This window comes from Mirounga angustirostris, unplaced genomic scaffold, assembly GCF_029215605.1.
Source record: "Mirounga angustirostris isolate CCGP_5_RB_7025 unplaced genomic scaffold, mMirAng1.0.hap1 SCAF_10, whole genome shotgun sequence".
Lineage (NCBI taxonomy): Eukaryota > Metazoa > Chordata > Mammalia > Carnivora > Phocidae > Mirounga > Mirounga angustirostris.
The window spans coordinates 93953271-93965080 of record NW_026991718.1 but is presented as its reverse complement, the minus strand read 5'-3'; the positions used below and the strand labels follow the sequence as shown (position 1 = coordinate 93965080).

General features: G+C 49.3%; 1 protein-coding gene across 1 annotated transcript in view; it reads left to right on the top strand.

Moving 5' to 3' along the window:
• The first annotated feature begins 4725 nt into the window (after positions 1-4725).
• RIN2 (Ras and Rab interactor 2) overlaps positions 4726-11810 on the top strand; it is a 237056-nt gene continuing 229971 nt past the window's right edge. The window contains exon 1 of the mRNA XM_064572750.1: positions 4726-4840. The gene's annotated coding sequence lies outside the window, so the exon portion shown is untranslated. The remainder of the gene's footprint in view (positions 4841-11810) is intronic.

The following is an 11810-nucleotide window of genomic DNA, read 5'->3' as shown; positions in this document are numbered from 1 at the left end:
AAAGAATAAAAATAAACCTCAATACTCGGACATTTTTAAATGGTTTAAATAATGTCAAAGGAAAAATTAAAATATCAGGTAATTATATGTAAGTTCACCTTTACACTTGTGCTTCTAATTCTCTGGGTATCCAATTTTATATATAAAATTAATGCTTTTTTGATTAACAAAGTAATACACCATTTTAAATATTCAGACAGTTCATAAACATACAACTTGAAAAGTTTAAGTCTCAATAATCCCACACTCCAGAGGCAATCACTGACTTCTTTTAGATTTTTCTTTTTTAAGATTTTATTTATTTGGGAAAGAGAGAGCGAGTGTGGGCAAGGGGAGGGGCAGAGAGAGGGAGAAGCAGACTCCCCGCTGAGCAGGGAGCCCAATGCAGGGCTTGATCCCAGGACCCTGGGATCAAGACCTGAGCTGAAGGTAGATGCTCAACCAACTGAGCCACCCAGGTTGCCCTTTCTTTTAGATTTAAATAAAGATATAAGTAAAAATATAAATAAAATATGTATCCCTGCCAAATACCCCTTCTGTGAAGAACCACCTCTCTTTATGTGAACTGCATCTTTGGAAAGGAAATTTCTAACTACCATCTAACTACTAGATAATTCCTAACACTAGGAATTGGTTAACTATTCACAGATACTCTCTTTTTATTTTCTTTTTAAAGATTTTATTTTCGAGTCATCTCTATACCCAGTATGGGGCTCGAACTTACATTTCAAGATCAAGAGTTGAACTCTCTACCTACTGAGCCAGCCAGGCACCCCTCCATGGATACTCTTTGTCTCCCAGGGTGGCCTTGGGGATGGACCAAGGTAATGTCACCCCATACCAATGCAGACCCATGAATAAAGAATTGCCATCATTATTATGATGATTATTCTATAGCTCAGACTCTGGGGTACAAAAGTGATCTTTTCAAGTCATTTTCTGTGCATAAGAAACCTCTACTTCTACAACAGAGAAGAGAAATTGCTCTGGGCAATGCTTTCAGAAGCAATGCTGCTGGGTTTACTTTAGAGGAGAAATAACTTCATTACTAGTGACATTTTCTTGGCTAGCTGGTCCTCAGCTGACCAAAGTGCCCCCAGAGCACTTGTGATCTCTGCAGCTGACCGGAGTGGTCACTTCAGTCCCAAGGGACCTGGGTAGGACGTCAAACCTGCCAAATGTGAGGTAAGTCCATGAGAAGGTCCAAAGTTTGTTGTTGTTGTTTTTAAAGAGTTTATTTATTTATCTAGGAGAGAGAGAGAGTGCGTGCGCGTGCTCAAGCACAAGTGGGGGGTAGGGGCAGAAGGAGAGGGAGAAGCAGACTACCCGCTGAACAGAGAGCCCAACACGGTGCTTGATCCTGGGAACCTGAGATCATAATCTGAGCTGAAGGGAGATGCTTAACCTACTGAGCCACCCAGGAGCCCCTGAAGTTTGTTATTTTAATGTTGTTGTTTTCTTGGAGTTTTCTCTGACAACCTGTTTTAAATTGTAGCCTCCCCACCACCCTCTTTCTGTTCTTGGGCTAATTTTTCTCCATGGCAGGTATCATCAACCTTGCTACATATTTTCTGTGCCTGGTTTATTGCCTCTGTCTCAGCATTAGAATGGGAGTTCCATGAGAGCACAGCATTTTGTCTGTTTGGTTTACTCTAGCCCCACTGCCTACAATAGTGCTTGAAACATAGTAGCTACTCAGTAGATAGGTTCTTGTTTTGTTTTAGAGAGACAGAATGCGCCCATGCACACATGGGCCTGGAGCAGAGGGAGAGAGAATCTTAAGCAGGCTCCAAGTCCAGGGAGGAGGAGCCGGGTACGGGGCTCAGTCTCATGATGCTGAGATCATGACCTGAGCCCCTGAGCCGAGATCAAGAGTTGGATGCTTAATGGACTGAGCCACCCAGGTGCCCCCCAGTAGAGAGTTTCAGGTGAATAATCTCCAAATCCATCTCTACAGTAAAAGAGGTTTTCCTGAGGGGGTACGGAGCCAAATGAGCTCCAAGTTTTAAAACAGATTGAGCCTGTGGCGCCATCCATGGGGCAATGTCCACAAGATGAAGGAAGTTTTCAAGAGGGTGAATGAAAAGAGGAAAAGGGGGAAGGAACGGGAGGTAAGGAGCAGAAGACATACACCTTCAACAGTTACTGCAGGAGCTTTGTATATAAAATGGAATCTTTCTGGGGCAGAAGGGACAGAAGAGCGAAGGATACGGAGCTAGGTCTGCCTCATTCCACCTCTTTGTTTTACCAGTGTATTCAACCTCTTAGGAATTCCTGACAGTCCTACCTTCAAAATAAATAAGGATCCAGCTACTTCTCTCTACGTGCACTGCCGTGACCCTGCTCTGTGCAACCTCCCTCTCCAGGAGGATCATGTCAGTAGCTCCTAACTTGTTTTAACTTTGCCTGCACAGCCGGCTCTCCCTATGGCATCAGACTATTCTTTCAGCAATAAAGATCAGATCGAGCCACCCCCTGCTCAGACCCTCAGGAGCTTCCACCTACCGCCTCAGAGCCTTTGACCTTAATGCTCATCCCAGGTATGTACTCCTACCTCGCCTCGTCCAGGTCCCTGCTCAAATCCTACCTTATTAACCGGGCCTACTCTGACCATCCCACACATTCAGTTCTACCCTCTGCACCAGACACCGGCACTCCTCAGCCTGCTTATTTTCCTTTTCCTTTTTTTCCCTACTGCTGACCTCTTCTAACACTCTAGGGAACTGACTTAGTGATGTTTACCCTGTCTCCTGCTCATGCTTCCCAGAATGTCGGCTCCAACAGGGCAGGGAGATCTGTTTTGTTCCCCAGGGCATCTCAAGCAGTAGAGCAGTGCCTGGCACATTATCAGATGCTCAGTTAAGTATTGAATCGGTGACTTGGAACATTAAGATAAGTACAGTGGATTATGACTTCCTGGGGACTGAGCTGATTATGAAAGAGAAATCTTGGGGATTTTACAAGGCAGGAATCACAAGAACCAATGCCAATGCGATTCTCCTCTCTGGTGACTGGTCTAAGGCAGAACCAGAATAAAAATAAGGACTTTGTTCCCTTTTTCTGCTTCTGTCCCAAACAGGTGTCTGAGGCTCCTTCTGCGTCTCTGGCTACTTTGGTAACTCTCACACCGTTAGCAATTTCTCCCCAAAGGTGTTCTCCGTGGCAGGGGAGTGGGAAAACACAGCAGCTCACCAGGGACCGGCCTGGCTCCGAAGAAAAGACTGCAGCTCCCAGCTCCCCGCCGGTCCGATGTAGTTGTGGAATGTTGGTGAGGTCTGGAGCTGACTGCCAGGAAAGAATTCCTGAGATGTCTTTGGTGCAAAAAGATGATTTTATTAAAGCACGGGGACAGGACTGGTGCTCAGAACCGCTGCAAAGGGGTTGTGAGGAGGGGCTGATTATATACTTGGGAGCGGGGGAAGGTGAGGACAAAGGGAGGTGGCCAAAAGGACTTTCATATGCTAAAGAAGACTCCCAGGATGCTGGAGGCCTGGCTATTGTCAAGCTAAAGTTGTTTCTCCTGCTAGTAAGGCGCTAACATTAAGGTGGTTGGGAGCTTCCTGGAGGAATGTTATAGTCTGCCTATCTCAGGTCCTTGTTGGTGGGCTGCAGGTCATTAAGAAATTTAATTTTACTTTCCCTTCTGTCTGTTTTCCACATCACTATGGAGGGGAGGGTGATGTTAGGGCTCCAGGAAGTTGAGTTATGAGTCTCTGAAAGTTAGGCTACCAATAAGAATGCTTTTTCCTTGTCTATCACTAAGACATTGGTGCACTGATGGAGACTTCAGTCCTGCAGGACTGTGATCTTTATCAGTTAACCATTTGTTTTTCCCTTTTCTTAGTTATAGGGCAGCCAAGAATGCCTGGGGACTGTCACAAGTATCCCACCTGGGGAGGGGGGGGAAATGTTTGCAGGATGTCAGCTTGTGCTTTGTCCTCAGCTTGCCTTCTGCTCCCTCATCACCTAGGCCTTAAAAGGGTGGCTCAGAACTGAGCTAAACCACATCCTGCCTCCCAGCTGCTCTGGCTCCCTGGGGTCCGGGTGGGGTTGGGCAGCACTGCACACTCAGAAACCGACCCCGGCCGCCCGCTTCCCAGCGGGGATGCAGCAAAACATCCCCCAGCGGGAGCCCGGCAAGCGCCGGGCCCTGGAGCGCCTCGGAGCCCGGAACAAAGGGCAGAAGCCCACCCAGGCCTCCCCCACAGAGGCTTCCCAGCCCCCTCGGCTGATCCCGGGGTCTGCTGCCAGGCGGCGGGGCTGGCCCGGGGGAGAGGTGCGCGCGCGGTTGCCCGGCTCAGCAGTGAGTGCAAAGAAAGGAGAAGAATCTCCAAGAACAAAACTCGGGTCCTCCCCGGGGAGCGCAGAAGAGCCGGGCGGCGGCGCCAAGGCGCGTCGGGAGCTGCTCCAGCCAAGTTTGCTCCGGGTTAGATCAACTTTCTCGGTCCCCGGCTTCGCCTGGTTGCAGCCAGGGTTCCCGGTCACCCACAGGCGCCTCGGCTGCACGTCCCGAGAGGCGGAGGGGTGAGCGCACGAGGGCAGGGGGCCGTGGGACCCCGGGTCGCGCAGGCGCCTTCCTCACCCCCTCGCCTCACCCCCGCCCCGTCCCCTCCCCTCCCCGGGCGTCGGAGGGTGGCTGGGGGAGGGGGATGGCCAGCGCCGGAGCCGAGGGAGGGCCGGAGGCAGACACAAAGCCCGTCCCTCCCCTCCCCTCCCCCTCCCCTCCCCTCCTCTTCCTCCTCCTCCCGCTCCGCCCCGGCGGGGAAACCCAGCCCCGCGCTAGTCCGCGGGGCCACCGCTCGCCCCCGCCTCCAAGACCTGCGGGGAGGGCCTGCGCGAGGTAAGGGGCGGCGGCCGCGGAGACCCCACCCTTGGTGTTGGCACCCAGCACCCGGGGAGGCTCCGGGGCGCGGGCGGGGGCTGCGCGGGGTTCGAGGCGCGGGGTGCTGCTGCTCGCACTGTCTTCCCCTTCGGAGGGGACCTGGAGGGAGAGAGCGAGCGTCTTCGGGGGGCTGTGGGAAAGGGGGGGGCGCCGGGGAGTGCGACGCCTGCACAGGACCAGGGTGCCCTGGGGCGACGGCGGGGCGATCGCTGGTCACGGCCGGGTCATGGAGTATCCTCAGCCGACCTCTGCGGGGGTGGAGTGAGGAGCAGCGGGAGGGTGCGGGCGCGGTGGCTCCAGGTGCTGGGTGTGTGCGTGCACGCGGGAGGAGGGGGAGGGACCTTTGTCGAGTTCTACCTGCGGGGGCCGCCTATGGGGTGTCAAGTGCGCCTCGTGCCTGGGAGCGCGGGCCGGGCCGAGGGTCGCACAGCCCGGGTGCCCAGCTCCGCCCGGGTGAGTGCGCCCAGTGAGTGCACCGGGCAGACGCCCGGGTCCGAGGCTTCCTCCTACCCACCCCCCCCCCCGCCCCGGCAGGGTCCATGAGTACGACCTGGGGGCGCTGGGCTGTCGCGGGGATTGATGGCTGCACAGCAGGAGGAGGAGGAGCCCGGGGTTCCTGCCGGGAAGGGACGGGGCCACTTGCCCATCCTCAGGCCTCCCCACCCCCTTCTGGGCTCGGCCTCCACCCTTGGCCTCGGCTTCCACCAGCAAGGCGTCCGCCCACCCGTCACTGGGCCCCCTCCACGATCGGGGGACAGCAGAATTTGCAGAATTCTGCTTTAAAGCCTGTGATTTGTTGCCAAGAAATACAGGGCAAGACCCGGTCCCTTGGGCCCTAAGAGGCGCCTTTCTTCGCAGAGATCTCGAACCCTTTGGGTTTTCCTAATTCAAAAGAGGAGGCTGCACACAAACCGGGCATACAGTGGAATCGTACTTTCTTGCAGGCCTGATGGTTTCCGGAACATTGGGGTTTCTTAGGAACGTGCTGTCATCAATAAGGAAACCTCAGAGCACTCTTCCAGCAACAGGGCTTTGTCAATATTGAGCAAAAATAAACACTTGGCAGTACTCAGCAATTAACATGGTATTTTAAGGCAGTATTTTAAAAAAATAAAATTTAATGTAAAAAATCCACATGAACAAAATACCAAATTTCAAATAAAGACAGGTTTTGTTATGCCCCTGCATTATTGTGCAATGGAGACAAGTGGTTTCCAATCACCCTGTTTGTCAGGTCCCCACCAGGGGGTTAATGGGGGTTGACAATGGCCTGCAGCAGATTAGGCAATGCTGGCTTTATATATAGTCTTTATTATTATTATTTTTTTGACTGTACAGCTTTTTATTAACTTTTAATGTAGTTCAAGTATGCGATAATTTGATAGGTGTGCAGACATGTATGCATTTTCCTTTTGGCCTCAGGTTCCAGTATGTTTCTAGAACACCCTTGAATTCCCTGTGCTGGGGTACTAGAATAGCTCCATAGAGGGCGTCAGGGATCAGGGATTGGGTGGAGCCTGGAACAGTAAGGGGCCCTTGCATTTGGGGCTGGAGAAAGCAGCTGGTGGTTGACAGGAATTGCGGGGTTTAGGGACTGCTCTCAGCAGTTGGAGGCTGAGGGCATGAGAGTAGAGCAACCTGCTACCAGGACCTCCTTTGGTGGCATTCTGCAGACAGGTTAGCTAAGTAGAGAAGGAGACCTAAAATAACCCACACTTGAACCCCTCACAGGGGCAGCAGGGAGGAGTTTGACTCCCTCTAGGGCTCTGGTATGTGCTTGTTTGCTAGAGAGAGCTTCCCAGCAGCCCTTCTATCCCCACATAAGGCCTCTCCTCCCCTTCTCCAAAGTCAAGGGCCACTACCCACTTCAAAGAGGAGTTAATTTCTCCAGAATCAACCTCTTTACTGGGCTGGATCCTCTTCCTCTGCTTAAAGGAGACGGATAGCTTATTTCTCTTCTGTGTGAGGGCATGCAGCACTGGGAGGTCAGCCTTAATGGGGCCCATTCTTCACATACTCCCCACGTTATGTCATCTGGGTATTATGTCCCACTCCCCATGTACATCCAGCCCTCGGAATGATCCTTCAAGATTCTGATGGTTTCTGCTGGGAAGGTTTCCTGACGTCCCCCCTCCTTTCCCTGATAAGACACCCCCTCAGCACCACCACAATTCCTTGGGTAGCACTCAGGAGCGGTATGCAGGGTACCCCACTTGCCCACTGTCAACAAGGTCAAAAGCTAGATCCTAACTCCTCCTCCCTGCCTCCAACACCAAGGAGCGGGTGTTGAAAATAATGAACAAAAGTATCCCTTGGTAAATGCACAGCAAGAAGTCCATCCTTAGCAGATTGATCATATTTTTATAGCACGTTGCGAAATGCTTTTACAGATAACACCTCAGTTGTTTTTCACCATAGTACTATTAATTCCATTTGTTAGGTGAGAAAACAGAGGCCTGGAGAGGTCAAAGCACCAAAGCTGGGACCAGGGCTCCAGGCCCAGTAGGGCATCTCGCTGAACCACAGCTGACTTGCTAGAGGTGGTTGTGCTCAGAGGTATACCCCAGGCAGTGTCTGTCAAGAGCAGAATTTAATCAAGTTGTGTTTAGGGTACAACTTTACTGAAGAATTACGATAGATAGATAGACAGACAGACAGACAGGCACCTGGGTGGCTCAGTTGGTTAAGTGTATGACTTTTGATTTCAGCTCAGGTCATGATCTCAGGGTCTTGAGATTAAGCCTCTACTGGGGCTCTGCACTGGGCGTGGAGCCTGCTTAAGATTCTCTCTCTCCCTCTGCCCCTCCCTGCTTGTGTGCTCTCACTCTTTCTCTTAAAAAAAAAAAAAAAAAAAAAAAGATTCCTAAAGAGTTACAGTGATAGAATGCTAGAACACATTAGGAAAATGCTAATGTTAAGCAGGGTTTCCTCTGCAGGACTTTTTAGTGCCTGGGTCTAGGGGACTAGGGACTAGACGTGGGACTCTTAAGGATGACGCCATAATATCGACTGTTTACCAATTTCATTTGGCCACAGAACACTCTTTCTCATGAAGCATCTTTAGGATCCAGTGTTCCAAGGAGTCCACTTTGGAAAATGTTTAGTTGACCCCAAATGCTTTTTTAGTTCACCTTCTGACATCTAGGCAGTTTCCAGGGAGCCTTGGTGCTTCAGATAGCAAAACATCTATATTCTGGACATTAAAAAGGTGCAGTAATCATACCCCCCCAGCCCCACCCCTTGTGAGGTATTAGTTTGCAGCTGCTGTGTGCCTGATTGACAGGAGTCCGTTCTCCAGGGTTTGGTCAGATCTGAGGGAGCCGAAGGAGTCAAGTAAACAATGCAAACAGGCTCTGGGGAGCGTGTCTTCATGCTGCTTAGAAGCCGGCAGATGTCAACCAGCTTTGCCTGAGCGAGCGTGCCTCCAATGCGGCTTGTGTGTGGAATGGCAGCATAGGGATCTGGAGCCGAGACACATCTTGCTTGATCACCTCCACGGAGTGGGAAGGTGCAGCCAGGGTTTTCAGTTGTCTCACTTCCTCTCTCCCTGGGACCTGGCAGTGTGGCTTCTGTAGGATGTCTACATTTACTCATGAAAAGGTAGCTGCTGATGGGAGCCACCAGCTCGCAAGCACCCATTGTTTGGAATCTGGTGTTTTTAAGAAAGAGTTTGCCAGCAACCAGCAATTCTGCACTTGTCACGAGGGGTAACCCTGGATGTTCAGCCTTGTTTGCACTAAAGGGAGGAGGTGAACAGGGGAAGCCAGGGTTCATATTTCAGGGTTTCAGGGGAGAGTGGCGGGCTAGCAGGGCTCACTGAGGAACCTCGGGAAAGGTGACACCATCATCAGAGGGGGCGCAGCTGCAAGCGGATATTCAAGGGTCTCTAGTGCTGATTGAACTTATCTCAAGATTTGTTTCACAGATGTTTCCAAAGCATAGAAAGGAAGTAGTCTCTGGGACCTGTACTGGACATTAGCCAGGCCTCTGTATTGATTAGGGTGGTATCACAGAAGTCAAGGAAAGGTGTGTTTTGAGAAAAATGGACCTATCAGGGGTGTGTGTGTGTGTGTGTGTTTGTGTGCATGCCCTCCTGCATTTGGGGCCAAGGAAGAAAGTGGGAGGGAAATGTTGAGTGTGTTTTTTGTTTTTTGTTTTTTAAATATTGTGAGTTTAAAAGTGTTGTGGAGGAAGAATTTACTCTGCCCTTCAAGATCCCTCTAGCAGGACTAAGAATCAAATAGATGGGGTTCTTGTGAGCCAGATTAACAGGAGAAAATAAAATTTAATTACATATATACAGGGAATCCACACAGACATGAGATTCCCAAGACAGGCAACATGAGGCTAAGGAGAGGGATAGGAGGGTCTGAGGTGCCCTATTATGCAGGTAAGTTTCTTAGGTACAGAGGCATCTCTGGTACCTGCAGGCAGTTTTCCCAAATCCGCTGGGTTTTGATTGCTTTGACGTCAAAATAATCTTCATGCCTGGTGGCCCATCTTGGGGTGGCCTCCCTTGGCCCATACAAAAGTCCTGTATGTTACCCAGATAGAAATTTTCAATAAGCAGCTGGAGAAACAGAGTCATTGGGGCATGGTGGGGACTGAACATGGGAGCTGATGAATTTACCCACAGAGAGACCACAGGCCCAGCAGAAAGGGGTCAAAGCAGAACCGGGAAGCCCACATCCAGGAGCAGGGATGGAGTTTGTGAAGTCAGGGATGGGGATGAAGAGGAAGAACCTGCACCAGAGAGCCAGACAATCCAGAGTTTTCAAGCTGCGAGTTTGTGGCCAGCATCTGTTGTGATTGATCGGGGCCCAGTCTATCCCATGTCGTTAAGTATTTTTAATATCATCCCTGAGAAGTGTGGAGTGGCAGCTGAGACTGTGAATAGAACCACACAAGTTAATGCAGCTGCTAGCAAACCAACTCAAAAGCATTATTATTTTGAATGAATGCCTGATTAAATGGCATTGCTTTTTGTGGTAGAAACAGTTTTTGAACTTGTTAATGGTTTGGCAAAAGCCTAAACAGAGTCATTTTGTTTTTTTAATTTTGTGAAAATCAGAAAATAAAGTTGGATATGGCAAGGGGGTTGTGTGGATAAGGCTATAGATACTCCATCCTGTGGGACATGTCTTATTCTGATAAAGGATCTTTGGTGGCAAGGACCCCCCTCTGAGTAACTGTAAATTCTCCCAAAAGTTGTAGGAAAGGTTATAAAGCTACACTGGTTTGTATTTTGAAACCATCTATAAGAGTGTTTCAGATGATGTTGCTGAGCTTCATTAATGTCCAAATGAGAAATAAATTCAGGAGGTATTTTAATTACTGCTGTGAGCTTATTTCTCATTTTTATTTGATCATGACATGTGGTCAAATGATAGTAAATGGAGATACTAACCTATAAGCGCTCACTCCCCTGAAATTCTCAAAAGTGGAGTATTTCATAAATCAAACTTGGTGGAAACATTTTTATTTTAGCATTTTTAATGAATTAACTATTTTAATTGAGTAGGTTAACACAGTAAATGATATAAATGGACACTTTGGTTTTCACATATACGATATCGTGTTCTAGGTCAGAAATACAAAGTACCAAAATCCAATTAGCTAGTTTAAATAGGAGGTGAAATGAACTTTATTTGCTTTATAAGACATTTTTTTTTAAAGATTTTATTTATTTATTTGAGAGAGAGAGAATGAGACAGAGAGAGCACATGAGAGGGCGGAGGGACAGAGGGAGAAGCAGACTCCCTGCCTGAGCAGGGAGCCCGATGCGGGACTCGATCCAGGGACTCCAGGATCATGACCTGAGCCGAAGGCAGTCGCTTAACCAACTGAGCCACCCAGGCGCCCAAGACATTTTTTTTTAAATTGTTGAAATCACCAGAGTTTTCCCCCCCTTGCATTTAACTCCAGTTTGATTACAAGAATACTTAAAAATGAATGGAGGCAGGTATTTCTCCTGTGTGGTAAGCAAAGGACACCTTCATGGGTGGGATTGCCCATGAACCTTTGAGTCCCTGGAAGTGAGCCAAGATGTCCCACCTCCCCGCGGGGCAAAACCAGCTGCTGTGTCTTGGAGGACCAGCCTAGGTTTTGCCACTTCAACATGTGCGAGGGTGACGTGGCATCTAAACAACACCCCTCATCCCACTATTCGGACTTTTCTTGTCTGACTACGGAGTGTTCATGACTTTTTGTCCTACAAAAAGCTTCAGCATTTTGTATAGTCAAATGCTTGCACTTTTCCTTTGGGTTCCTTTAACGGCTCTCGTGCCCAGAAATGCTTTCTGCATCCTCAAACAACTCACTGTTTATATTTCCTTCTAACTTCAATGGTCTCCATTTTACAGATTTCTATAATCTTTTGGCATGTGGTTTATGAAGTAAGAATCAAGTGAACTCTTTTTCCCCCCAGTATCATTTGGTGACTAGATTCACCTCTCCTCGGCTCTATAATCTGTGCCGTTTGGCAGGCAAGTCCTACTGCACCTACCACACCTTTATCTTTCTTTCTCTTTTTTCCAAATTCTCTTGGCAATGTCCACCATTAATTCTTCCAGGCAAAATGTATTCCATGGGGTTTGTCTGGAATTATACTAAGCCTGCACACTGATTTGGGAAGACTTGATCATTTTTGCTCCTCTTCTAGTAAATGGCCAACTGAACGCAACCTGTAGACATTAAGTGTGTATATTCAGGCCACGCTGGCTTCTGGTTTCGGTGCTGTTGGCAGGTGTGGGGTCCTGGCTGACTTCCGGGACTCCATGGTTCCCTTGGGATCTGAGATCTGACCAGTGCAGGTGTCCCTTATAATTCCTGCCTCCCGGGCCCTCCCGCCTGTCAGGGGATGCTTAGTGATGCTAGCAAGGAAGGGACAGTGTAGTTAGTGCCTGACTCAGGAGACAGACTTGTGCCA